Source organism: Cajanus cajan, chromosome 4 (assembly GCF_000230855.2).
Source record: "Cajanus cajan strain Asha chromosome 4, NIPB_CcT2T_4, whole genome shotgun sequence".
Classification (NCBI taxonomy): domain Eukaryota; kingdom Viridiplantae; phylum Streptophyta; class Magnoliopsida; order Fabales; family Fabaceae; genus Cajanus; species Cajanus cajan.
This window is the reverse complement of record NC_138520.1, coordinates 33502167-33514130: the sequence shown is the minus strand read 5'-3', so window position 1 is coordinate 33514130 and position 11964 is coordinate 33502167. Positions and strand designations below refer to the sequence as shown.

Below are 11964 nucleotides of genomic sequence, written 5' to 3'. Positions count from 1 at the left end.
TCAACTCCTTTACTTGTCAACCGGTACACTAAAAAGCCGCTTGACTAAGTAAAGGGGGGGCAGCTGTAGACCCCTAAAATTGTCCGGGTCGGAAATAAGACTCGAAGACTCTCAAAGATCAATGGAAAGTCAGCCAGAAGGACTCCCAGAAGACCATAGGATGACTATCTGTAGGTTTAGAGGTCTTAGAGTAGCTAAAAATAAGAAAGTGGGAGGAGTGGAGCTCAATACGGCCTCTTTGGAGCTCAGTACGGCCCGTATTGCATTTTTGAACTGCAATACGGCCGTACTGAAACCAATACGGCCGTATTGATGTTTTTGAACCTCAATACGGCCGTATTGAAATCAATACGGCCGTATTGAAGTTCAAAACTTCAATACGGGCCGTATTGACACCAGGGGTCGTACTGCACCTCACCCCTATAAATAAGACGTCATTTGGACGTCATTGGACACTTTTGCACACTTCTTGGACTTTCTTCTTGAGTATTCTGGGGTTTTTGAGCAGTGTTCTGCCCTAGAATTCTCTCCGAGAGCCGATCCGACGAAGTTCTTGAGTTCTAAACATTTAGCTTGAGAATTCGAACTAGTCGAAGGGAAATCTTTTTGATTTCCATAGTAAAGATTAATTTTTAGGGAAGGAGCGAGCGAGCGTGTAGTGGGAGGGAGCGCCAAAAAGCCTCCTAACATCTGTTTAGATATATAAAAGCACACTTCAAGAGGTTTTTCTTAAAATCCCTTCTTTTATTGCTTTCTGATTGTCGCATATTTAATTTTGTCATCATGTAGATATTTAATTTATAATCGTTTATAATAAATAGGGGTAATTTAGTAATTTTACACTGTTATTTATGAAATAATTCGTCATAGGGAACCCGAAAGGGGCGTTGTGGGGTGCTAACACCTTCCCCGCACGTAACCGACTCCCTTACCCGACTCTGGTTGTAATGACCGAGGTTGATTTATGAAATCAATTGCCTTATCCCTTTTTCCAATGTTTTGAGTAAAACATTGGTGGCGACTCCAAGAACCCTTCTTTTTGCGAAAACCACTAACCCATGGAGGGTCCCGCTTGGGATTAACATGGATTGGTGAATCATTTAATAAAATTGTTAGTTCGATGAGATCTCAGTTTGAGAATAAGTCGTTCTAACAATCCACCATTTTTCAAACCTTTTAAAAAGAGTCCGACCATCGTCGCGAATGCCAAGGTCCGTTTCGGCGGGTGGCGACACACAAAACCTAAAAAAATAACATTATCTACACAAAAAGTGCACTTGTCTACATTGGCAAACAAGTGATTGTCTCTAAGAACAAGAAATACTTGTCTTAGGTGATCCACATGATCACTTAGACTTTGGCTATAGATTAGAATATCATCAAAATAAACAACTACAAACTTACCAATGCAATCCCTAAGGGCATGATTCATCAACCTCATGAATGTGCTAGGTGCATTAGTATGCCCAAAAGGCATTACTAACCATTCATATAATCCAAACTTAGTCTTAAAAGCGGTTTTCCACTCATCACCTTCTTTGATTCTAATTTGGTGATATCCACTCTTAAGATCTACCTTGGAAAATATGGATGACCCATGCAATTCATCAAGCATGTCATCAAGCCTAGGAATTGGGTGCCTATATTTTATGGTGATGTTGTTGATGGCTCTACAGTCACAACACATCCTCCATTTTCCATCTTTTTTTGGCACCAAAATGACAGGTACAGCACAAGGACTTAGACTCTTTTGAATCCAGCCCTTCTCCAACAACTCTTGTACTTGCTTCTCTATCTCTTTGGTTTCTTGTGGATTAGTCCTATAAGCTGGTCTATTTTGAAGACTAGCCCCAGGCACTAGATCTATTTGATACTCTTTTCCCCTAAAAGGTGGAAGTCCAACTGGACCTTCTTTGGGAAATATATCATCAAATTGATCTAAAAGATTTTTCACCTCAAGAGGTAGAGTAGTTTCCAAAGAAGATGTGGCAGTGCAAGTTAATGTTCCTCTACACATGAGGATATGAGATGATGATTCAAGAAAGAGAGAAGTTTTGTGTAAAGGTTTTGATTGAAAACTCTCTTCTTGAACTATCTCTAGAGAGGGAACATTAATCTCTCTAGAATCCTCTTTTTCATCAATTTTTAGAAGTTTTTTTTTTTTTTCAACTTTTTTTTGTTTTCCTTTTTCTTGCTCACGTTTGGCCTTCATTTGTACTTGATCTTCTATCACTTGTGAAGGTGATAAAGGATGAAGAACAAACTTTTTACCCTTATGTGTGAAAGTTATTTTATTAGTTAGGCCATCATGATGAGTTTGTTTATCAAATTGCCATGGCCTACCTAATAAAATATGACAAGCCTCCATAGGAACTACATCACATTTAACTTTATCTTGATAGTTCCCTATAGAAAACTCTACTTCCACTTGTTGGTTGACCACCATATCCCCATCATCATTAAGCCAATGAAGTTGATAAGGTTTTGGGTGGGGTGTGGTAGTCAAACCCAACTTTTCAACCATCCTAGTGCTACAACAATTGCACCAAGACCCACTATCCACTATGAGAGAACAAGCCTTGTTTGAAATGTTACATCTTGTATGAAAGATGTTCTCTCTTTGGGATTGTGTATCACTAGGTTGGTTGTTGAGGACCCTTCTCATCATAAGAAGTTCCCCATTATAAGGATAAGTGACCTCACATGTTTCTCCTTCACTTGCTTCTTCTTCATCCTCACTTGAAGATGAAGAAGTAGTAGCTTCATCTTGGCTACTATAAATGTCTTGGCCCCTTAAAATCATAACCTTCTTAGTAGGGCATTGAGAAGTGATGTATGGAAAACCGCAAGTGTACGGTTGTCGTCAAGTAATAAATATCGAATCACAGGGACTACGTGTTTGACCTAGAATTACTAGTATTTTAATTTGAATTTTAAAACAGATGGAATTTTTGTTTTGAGATGATAAGATCAGATTCGATGGTAAAAGAGATAGTAATGCAATTAATGAATAAGATAAAACTTTAAGATAAGATAAGGAGATTTCCGGGAATCTAGGGTTCGCACAAAGAGTTCCAACATTATTGAATTATTATTTTCATTAATTAATTCTATTCCATCTTGAAGGTAGTCTTAACCTAATTTAATCCTTGCACCTTCTCAGGCTACGAGGACGTGTTTAATTAAAATTAATCTCTACTCTCGTGGTAATTACGTTCAATTAAACCCATTAAGATCTTTGTTAATCTATTGCTCCTCGAAAGCTTAAATCAACTCTCGTGATTTAACACTCAAGTCTGTTCCTTTAGGTTCCGATAATTAGGTTCTCCTCTCAGTTCATCCCTAATTATCTATGATTATGAAAATTAAGATTAATTGTTTATCATAATTATAATCAAGTTCTCCTCTCAGTTCATCCTTAATTAATGTTATTATGAAAACAATAATATTAAAGTTCATATATAAAATATAAAAGAACAGATCAAGAATTGGAATAAAATTAAGAAACTGAATAATGCATTAATAAAGAGGTTCTCAGAGGCTAAGCCCTGATCCCAGAAAAAGGGAAACTACTCACAGGAGTTCATAGTAGTTCTCCAAGAAAAGAAGAATAAAAGAAAAGCAAACCTTAGAGTCGATGGCACAGGCGCCCAACCTTCTCCAAGTGTCAAAAACTAAAAAAACTGTCTCCGAAACAAAAAAAAATGTATTCTAGGCTAACCTCATCTAATTTATAACCTAAAAGGGTAAAAAGGTAAAACTACCAAGATAAAAATTACAAAGATAAAATAAAAATAAAACATAAAACTTAAAAAGCTGGGACGCGAAGTGAATCACGGCCGTGACTGAGAATCACGACCGTGATCTTCTCTGGTGAATCACGGGCGTGATTTAGAATCACGGCCGTGATTTTCCCTGTAGCTCAGCATTTCCTCTTTAATTCTTAAATCTTGATCCTGCTCAGAGAAAACACAACACATACCAAGAAAAGCATAAAATAGGAAAATGATATAAAAATTTATTAAAAACATGAAAGATATGCATGATTATGCTATGAATTCTTGTGAATTAAAGTGCTAAAATACGAGTAAAATACACAACATCAAATAACCCCAAACTTGAACTTTTGTTTGTCCTCAAACAATAATTAGCACTTTGAAAAAAAAAAAGAATCATCAAGAATTAACTGAGCATTTAAAATCTTCACTCTTAGTCTCACAAGGTCCAATTAGAATCTTAATCTTTCATTACTAGCGCCAACTCTTAGTTTCTAAGAGTTTCATGATGTCAAATCTTGTAAAGCTCATTAGTCAAACGAAGATAATTTAACAGAAATAATTTTTCAATGCTTGTGACACAAATAGGGGTAATATTTTTATTTTTGTTTTTGTCTCACCTAAAACATTTCCCCAGTAGCCAATCAGTGTAGAGAGGATGATAATTTCAAGAACACGTAGCCTCAAAGGGGGTCTAGCTATTTTACTAAACAATTCCCCAGTAGCTAATTAGTTCCTTTAGTTTTCTAAGGTTAAGAATATTCTCCCTCTAACCTATGACCTCAAAGGGGTGCTAGGTGATTTTTTTTTTTTTTTTTTTATTACCCCCCAAAAGCTTTTAAGCACGAATTAAAAAGAATTTATCTTCAAGAGACTATTTTTATAATTCTCGATCATTTCAAGCCTCAATACTAAGAACCAAGTGCTAGCCACAAAACCAGCTAATTTTTCAACCTTTTGTTCTAAGACTTCAAGATTCAATTCATCACATTCAGTGTTTTCAAAGACGAACAATTTCATTAAAAATATTTACTTTTCAAACACAAATTCAAGCTGGGATTAACTGAATATGTATATATGCATGATTTTTTATTTTTTTTATTATTTTTTTTTTTTTTACTTTGCATGAATGAATGAAATGCGTACATCCTCCTAACCCCAAACTTAAAGATTTGCTTGTCCCAAAGCAAAGAGCTAATGAATGCATGATAGATTATTTTGACAAAATTATAAAATGCATGAATATGCAACCAACCCACAACAGAAAGGAATGCTTGTCCCTAAGCATCAGAGTAAAATAAGGAATAAGAGAGATCTCACTGTGGTGGAAAATCATCTGGATACCGTTGAATGTGCCATTGATACATTTGATCAACCATGTAATTATAATGCTGCTGGCGTTCATCCATTTGTTTCAGCCGGTTATCCATTGATTGAATAGCTGCCAGGATAGCAGCATTGTCCACCTCAGGTCCAGGATGTAGAAGGGGTTGTTCAGGAGCTGCTTCCTCATCTGCAGGAGGTAGGTCCTCTAATGGCTCCAGTGGAAACTGCCGTGTAGCCCGGTTCTTCACGGTGTATGTTGGATTTGGTAACTGGTGGTGCACTCCCGACTGGGTTACTACAAAGTAGTATTTATCATCTTCATCTTTCGCAATGCAGTTCATAGAAGAGCAGGTAGCAAAATTAATAGTACGGCTTCCAGGGAGTGGTTCTAACTGGTCCAGCCAAGCGTGATAGCCAAGGTGTTTGGCTATAGTGGTAATGAGGCCGCCATTCACAATCGCACCGTGGCTGGTATTGGAAATACTCTGGAACTGTCGTGCCAAATGACTGCCAGAATCAATAGGCTCCTCTCTGTTTTCCATCATAGCCCATAAAAGTAAAAGGTCGCTCAAACGAACCTTTCCTTCAGAATCACCTCGGGCCAAAACAGTAGAGGCAATAAAGCGGTGCATAATACGGATGGCGGGATGGCGGAAAGCAGAGGAATTACATTTTCCAGCGACCCAATTACTTGTACCTGTCAAACTATACCAAAAAGAACCAGGGTTGAAAGAACTTGGGGTTCTCGTGCTCCCTCCAGTGGGAAATCCAAAAATATTATTGAACTGAGCCAGGGTTAATTCGTGTTCTTGGTTAAACATACGGAAAGAAATCAAACCTTCAGAACAATTTGGCCCAGATAATATTTCCGTGTGGAGAGAGCTCAAGAACTCAAGAACTAGTCGAGGATAAACAACATCATTATGCATGGTAGCAAAGGTTGTCCACCCAATGTTAGTTAACATGAAATTGATATCAGCACGTAAACCCAACTTACGAATAAATGGGAAGTCGAGATACCTGGTAGGATGGATAGTGCGGAAGCGTAATACCTCGTTCCGCTCACGCTGTTCATCGTTCCGATAGAACCTCGGAGGAAGGTGCGGAATTTCACTTGCTTCTTCCTCGTAACTGTGGGTATCGGAAGCGGTGGAGGACGAACCAACGGTACGGGTGCGCTTGGGAGCCATGGATGAACGGAAGGAGTGAATGTGGGAGGAAGAGGGAAGAAGAGGAAGAAGAAGTGAGAAGCTAGGGTTTGGGAGAGAAGAAAAGAGAGAATGGGCAGAGTTCGTAAGTTTGAGAGAAGTGAGAATGTAAAAGGAGGGGGAAAAATATATAAGGGAAAGGGGAATTTCAAAAATCACGGGTTGTATCTGTTGAGCGTCAGCAGGGAATCACGGGCGTGATTGGAAATCACGGCCGTGATTCTCTTTGTGAGTTTTCAAAAATTCAAACAGAGGAGATCACGCCCGTGATTTATAATCACGGTCGTGATTCTCTCTGGGGTTTTCCAAAAATTTTCCAGAGAAGATCACGCCCGTGATTTATAATCACGGTCGTGATTCTCTCTGGGGTTTTCCAAAAATTTTCCAGAGAAGATCACGCCCGTGATTTAGAATCACGGTCGTGATTCTCTCTGGAACTCTGAAATTTTATTTTATTATTATTATTATTTTTTTTTTATTTATTTTTTTTATTTATTTATTTATTTATTTTTTTTAAGAAACTTGAGTAGGTTCCTGAAGAACCATAGAGTATAATTTTTCTAAGTGTTCCCCATGGAAATATAACTTCAATCTCTGTGCATTGACCTTGAATATGTCGCCTTTATCGTTTCTGATTTCTACAGCTCCATAGGGATATACTTTTTGAACTGTAAAAGGCCCTGACCATCTTGACTTCAATTTTCCAGGAAACAATCTGAGTCTGGAATTAAATAATAGCACCGAGTCCCCTTGCTTGAATTCTCTTCTATGTATATGCTTGTCATGCCACCTCTTTGTTCTTTCTTTGTAAATCTTAGCATTTTCATATGAGTCTAATCTGATTTCATCAAGCTCATTGAGTTCCAATTTCCTTTTTTCTCCAGCATCCTTTAGGTCATAGTTGAAGTATTTTGTTGCCCACAAAGCCTTGTGTTCTAGCTCTACAGGAAGATGGCAAGATTTGCCATAAATCAGCCTAAATGGAGACATGCCAATAGGTGTTTTGTAAGCAGTCCTGTAGGCCCAAAGAGCTTCATCTAATCTTAAAGACCAGTCCTTTCTTGTTGTAGATACAGTCTTCTCAAGAATCTTTTTGATTTCTCTGTTGGATATTTCTACCTGTCCACTTGTTTGAGGGTGATAAGGTGTACCAACCTTGTGAGTGACTCCATACTTTTTTAAGAGAGATTCAAACTTTCTTTCAATAAAATGTGAGCCTCCATCACTGATCACAGCTCTTGGGACCCCAAATCTTGGAAATATAATTCTTTTAAAGAGTTTAATGACAGTATTTGAATCACTCGTTTGAGCGGGAATCGCTTCTACCCACTTGGACACATAATCAACTGCAACTAATATGAACTTGTAACCTTTAGAACTAGGGAATGGTCCCATGTAATCTACTCCCCATACATAAAAAATTTCTACTTCTAAAATCCCATTTAATGGCATTTCATGTTTCCTGGATATATTCCCTGATCTTTGGCATTGGTCACAAGAATTTACCATCTTCCAAGTATCCTTAAATAAGTTTGGCCAGTAAAAACCAGATTGTAGAATTTTAGCTGCAGTTTTTGACGTACTAGCATGCCCTCCATATGCGGAAGAATGACATGAGTGAATGATGTGAGGAGCTGCTTCTTCTGAGATACACCTTCTGTAGATACCATCTCTACACCTCTTATATAGGTAAGGTTCATCCCAAATAAAGTTGTTAAGGTCACTAAAGAATTTCTTCTTTTGTTGATAATTAAAGTCTTCAGGAAGGACTCCACATGCTAAGTAATTCACATAATCTGCATACCAGGGACTGTTTTTCACAACAACTGCTAAAAGCTTTTCGTCTGGGAAGCTGTCATTAATAGGGAGTTCCTCCTTTGTTGCTTGGTCTTGTGGAAGTCGAGAGAGATGATCAGCTACTACATTTTCTACTCCCTTTCTGTCCACAATCTCCAAATCAAATTCTTGTAAAAGGAGAATCCATCTGAGGAGCCTAGGTTTAGCATCCTTTTTATTAAAAAGATACTTTAGGGCAGAGTGATCTGTGTAAACAATAACCTTAGACCCCACAAGATAAGATCTGAACTTTTCAAAAGCATAGACGACTGCTAACAATTCTTTTTCTGTTGTTGCATAATTGGCTTGGGCTTCATCAAGAGTCTTGCTGGCATAGTATATAGCATGAACCTTCTTGTCCTTTCTTTGTCCCAATACAGCTCCTATAGCATAGTCACTTGCATCACACATGATTTCAAAAGGATGGCTCCAGTCAGGAGTTTGCAGAATAGGAGCTGTAGTGAGAGCTTCTTTCAACCTGTAGAATGCATTCTTACAAGAAACATCAAAGTTAAAAGGTACCTCTTTCACAAGTAGATTAGATAATGGTTTAGAGATTTTTGAAAAATCTTTAATAAACCTTCGGTAGAAACCGGCATGCCCTAAGAAACTTCTAACACCTTTAACATCAATTGGAAGAGGCAATTTATCAATTACTTCTATTTTTGCTCTATCTACCTCAATTCCTCTCCCAGATATTAGGTGTCCTAAGACAATTCCTTCTTGTACCATAAAATGACATTTTTCCCAATTTAAGACTAAATTCACTTCAGAGCAACGCTGCAATACTTTAGTTAGATTTAATAGACAGTCATCAAAGGAAATACCATAAACTGAAAAGTCATCCATGAAAACTTCCATCTCTTTTTCTAATAAATCACTAAAGATTGCAGTCATACATCTTTGAAAGGTAGCAGGTGCATTACATAGGCCAAAAGGCATTCTCCTATAAGCAAAAGTACCATAGGGACATGTAAAAGTAGTTTTCTCTTGGTCTAATGGATGAATAGGGATTTGATGAAAACCGGAGTATCCGTCCAAATAACAAAAGTATGAATGCATTGCTAACCTTTCAAGCATTTGATCAATAAAAGGTAAGGGAAAGTGATCCTTTCTAGTGGCATTATTTAATTTTCTATAATCAACACACATACGCCACCCAGTCACAGTTCTTGTGGGAATTAATTCATTATTATCATTTTTAACTACTGTCATCCCACCTTTCTTAGGAACCACATGAACTGGACTTACCCAAGGACTATCAGATATAGCATAAATTACCTTAGCATCCAATAATTTCAAAATTTCTTTCTTTACCTCTTCTTTCATCTTGGGATTTAGTCTTCTTTGAGCTTCAACAGAAGGTTTGGATCCTTCCTCCAAGAAGATGCGATGCATACAAAATGAAGAACTAATTCCCTTTATATCAGCCATAGTATATCCAATAACTTTTCTAAATTTTCTCAACTCATTGAGAAGTTTTTCAGTTTCTTTTTCATTTAAAGCTGAATTTACTATGACTGGATAAGTGGAATTAGCCCCCAAAAACTCATACCTTAAAGATGAAGGAAGTGGTTTAAGTTCTAACTTTGGAGAGTTTTCTTCTTGCCAATCTGTTGAAGACTCAAGAAGACTTTCTACTAGAGGATCTTTTTCTTTACACGGGGGACTTGAATCGATCAAGCAAGCATAATTAGGTTGAATCCCCTCAAGATCTATGTGCTTTCCTCCAACTAGAAAATTCTCCAAGGGATCCCTCAAAATAGATCTCATGACTTCTTCCTCCATGTCTTTAGGCAATATATCAACCCTGCAGCAAATATTTTCAAGAGAACGTTGTCTAACAGATTTAGCAATATTAAATTCCATTGTTTCATCATTAATGGATAAGGACAATTTTCCATGTTTGACATCTACTATCACGCCTGCTGTAGCCAAAAATGGTCTACCTAGTATGATTGGTATTTGTTTGTCCTCTTCCATTTCTAAAACAACAAAATCTCCCGGAATTAAAAATTTACCTATCTTAACTGGAACATCTTCTAAAATTCCTATGGGATATTTTATAGATCTATCTGCTAACTGGATTGACATTGCTGTAGGCTTTAATTCTCCCATATCTAATTTCTTGCAAATTGATAAAGGCATTAGACTAATACTTGCCCCAAGGTCACATAAGGCTTTTTCAAACCTTAGATTTCCAATGAGACAAGGTATAGAGAAACTACCAGGATCCTTAAGTTTTTTGGGCAAATTATGATGGATCAATGTAACAGTCTCTCTATCATCCAATTTCCTTCGGTTAGCTAAAAGATCCTTAAGAAATTTAGCATATGTAGGCATCTGTTGTAGAGCTTCTACAAATGGAATGTTTACATACACTTGTTTGATCATATTTAAAAATTTTTCAAATTGTCTATCAAGTTTAGTCCTTGCTAACCTTTGAGGAAAAGGAATTGGAGGGTGATAAACAGTTTGAGGCTTTGATGAAGATACTTTTTCTTTTTCTAATCTCTCTTTTTCAGGTTTTTCAACCATAGGAGAAGCGTCTTCATCAATCTCAATATTATCATTTTGATTAGACACAGGTCTGTCTAATTTCTTCCCACTCCTTAAAGTAACAGCATTAACATTTTCAGCTGGGTTTGCAACTGTTTTACCTGGGAACTTACCTGGAGAATTGTTTGAACTAGGCATCAACTGTGCAATTTGATTTTCCAGCATCTTGTTGTGGAGAGTAATATTCTCAACCTTGACAGCAAGGTTTTGAATAGAATTTGCCATTGAATCATTGGTCTGTTTTTGATTAGTGACAAAATTCTCCATAAGGTTTTCTAATCTTGAAACACTTTGTTGAATTGAGGGTGTCTGTACTGGATTTCCTTCCCCATTAATGAAGTGATTGGACGGACGGAAATTAGGTTGCTGATTGCTAGTTCCTTGAACTGGGTTATTCTTCCAAGAAAAGTTAGGATGATTCTTCCAACCAGGGTTGTATGTGTTGGAATATGGATTACTCTTCTCTCTTCGAGGAGTGTCATAGAAATTATGAGAAGCTGCCACCTGTTCAGTAGTATCTTCTTTTTCTCCAATAAAAATTGAGGTACAATCTACTGCAGTGTGCCCTTGTTCCCTACAAAGGTCACATACTTGATTTGTAGCCACTGAATTAACCTTAGCTTTTTCCATCTTGTCTAATCTTTGATTAAGAGTATCAAATTTTGCTAAGAGTAACTCAATATTGTTCACTTCATATCGCCCCGGAGTTCCTTTCCTTGCTGTGACTTCTCTTTCACTGTATTGGCTGTGATTTGAGGCTACATTTTCCAAAATAATCATGCAGTCATTAATAGGTTTCCCCATGAAAGATCCTCCAGCTGCTGAGTCTAATATCATGGTGCTTTGTTGGTCCAATCCTTCAAAGAAAAATTGGATGGTAAGCCAACGGTTGAAGCCATGTTGTGGGCATGCTTGAAGATATCCTTTGAACCGCTCCCATGCTTCATAAATAGTCTCTCCAGTGCCTTGTTGGAAATTAGTGATTTTCTTCCTCAATTCTTTAGTTTTAGAAGGAGGAAAGAATTTCTCTAGAAAAGCTCTTTCACATAATTCCCAAGTTGCTATCTTTTCTCTAGGCACTGTTCTTAGCCACACCTTTGCCTTATCTCTCAAGGTGAGTGAGAATAAGCGGAGTCGCATTCCATCAGAAACTTCATCATCAAATTGCTGGGTCTCACAGATTTCCAAGAACCCCTCTAAGTGGTCATTAGGATCTTCTGATGGTAGTCCTCCAAAGGTGTTCTGTTTGAGCATATTCA

General features: G+C 37.4%; 1 non-coding gene across 1 annotated transcript; it reads left to right on the top strand.

Moving 5' to 3' along the window:
* Nucleotides 1-11597: 11597 nt before the first annotated feature.
* Nucleotides 11598-11704, top strand: LOC145957632 (small nucleolar RNA R71). The gene has a single exon (XR_014433675.1). It is a non-coding gene; the product is annotated as a small nucleolar RNA R71 (small nucleolar RNA).
* The last annotated feature ends 260 nt before the right edge of the window (nt 11705-11964 follow it).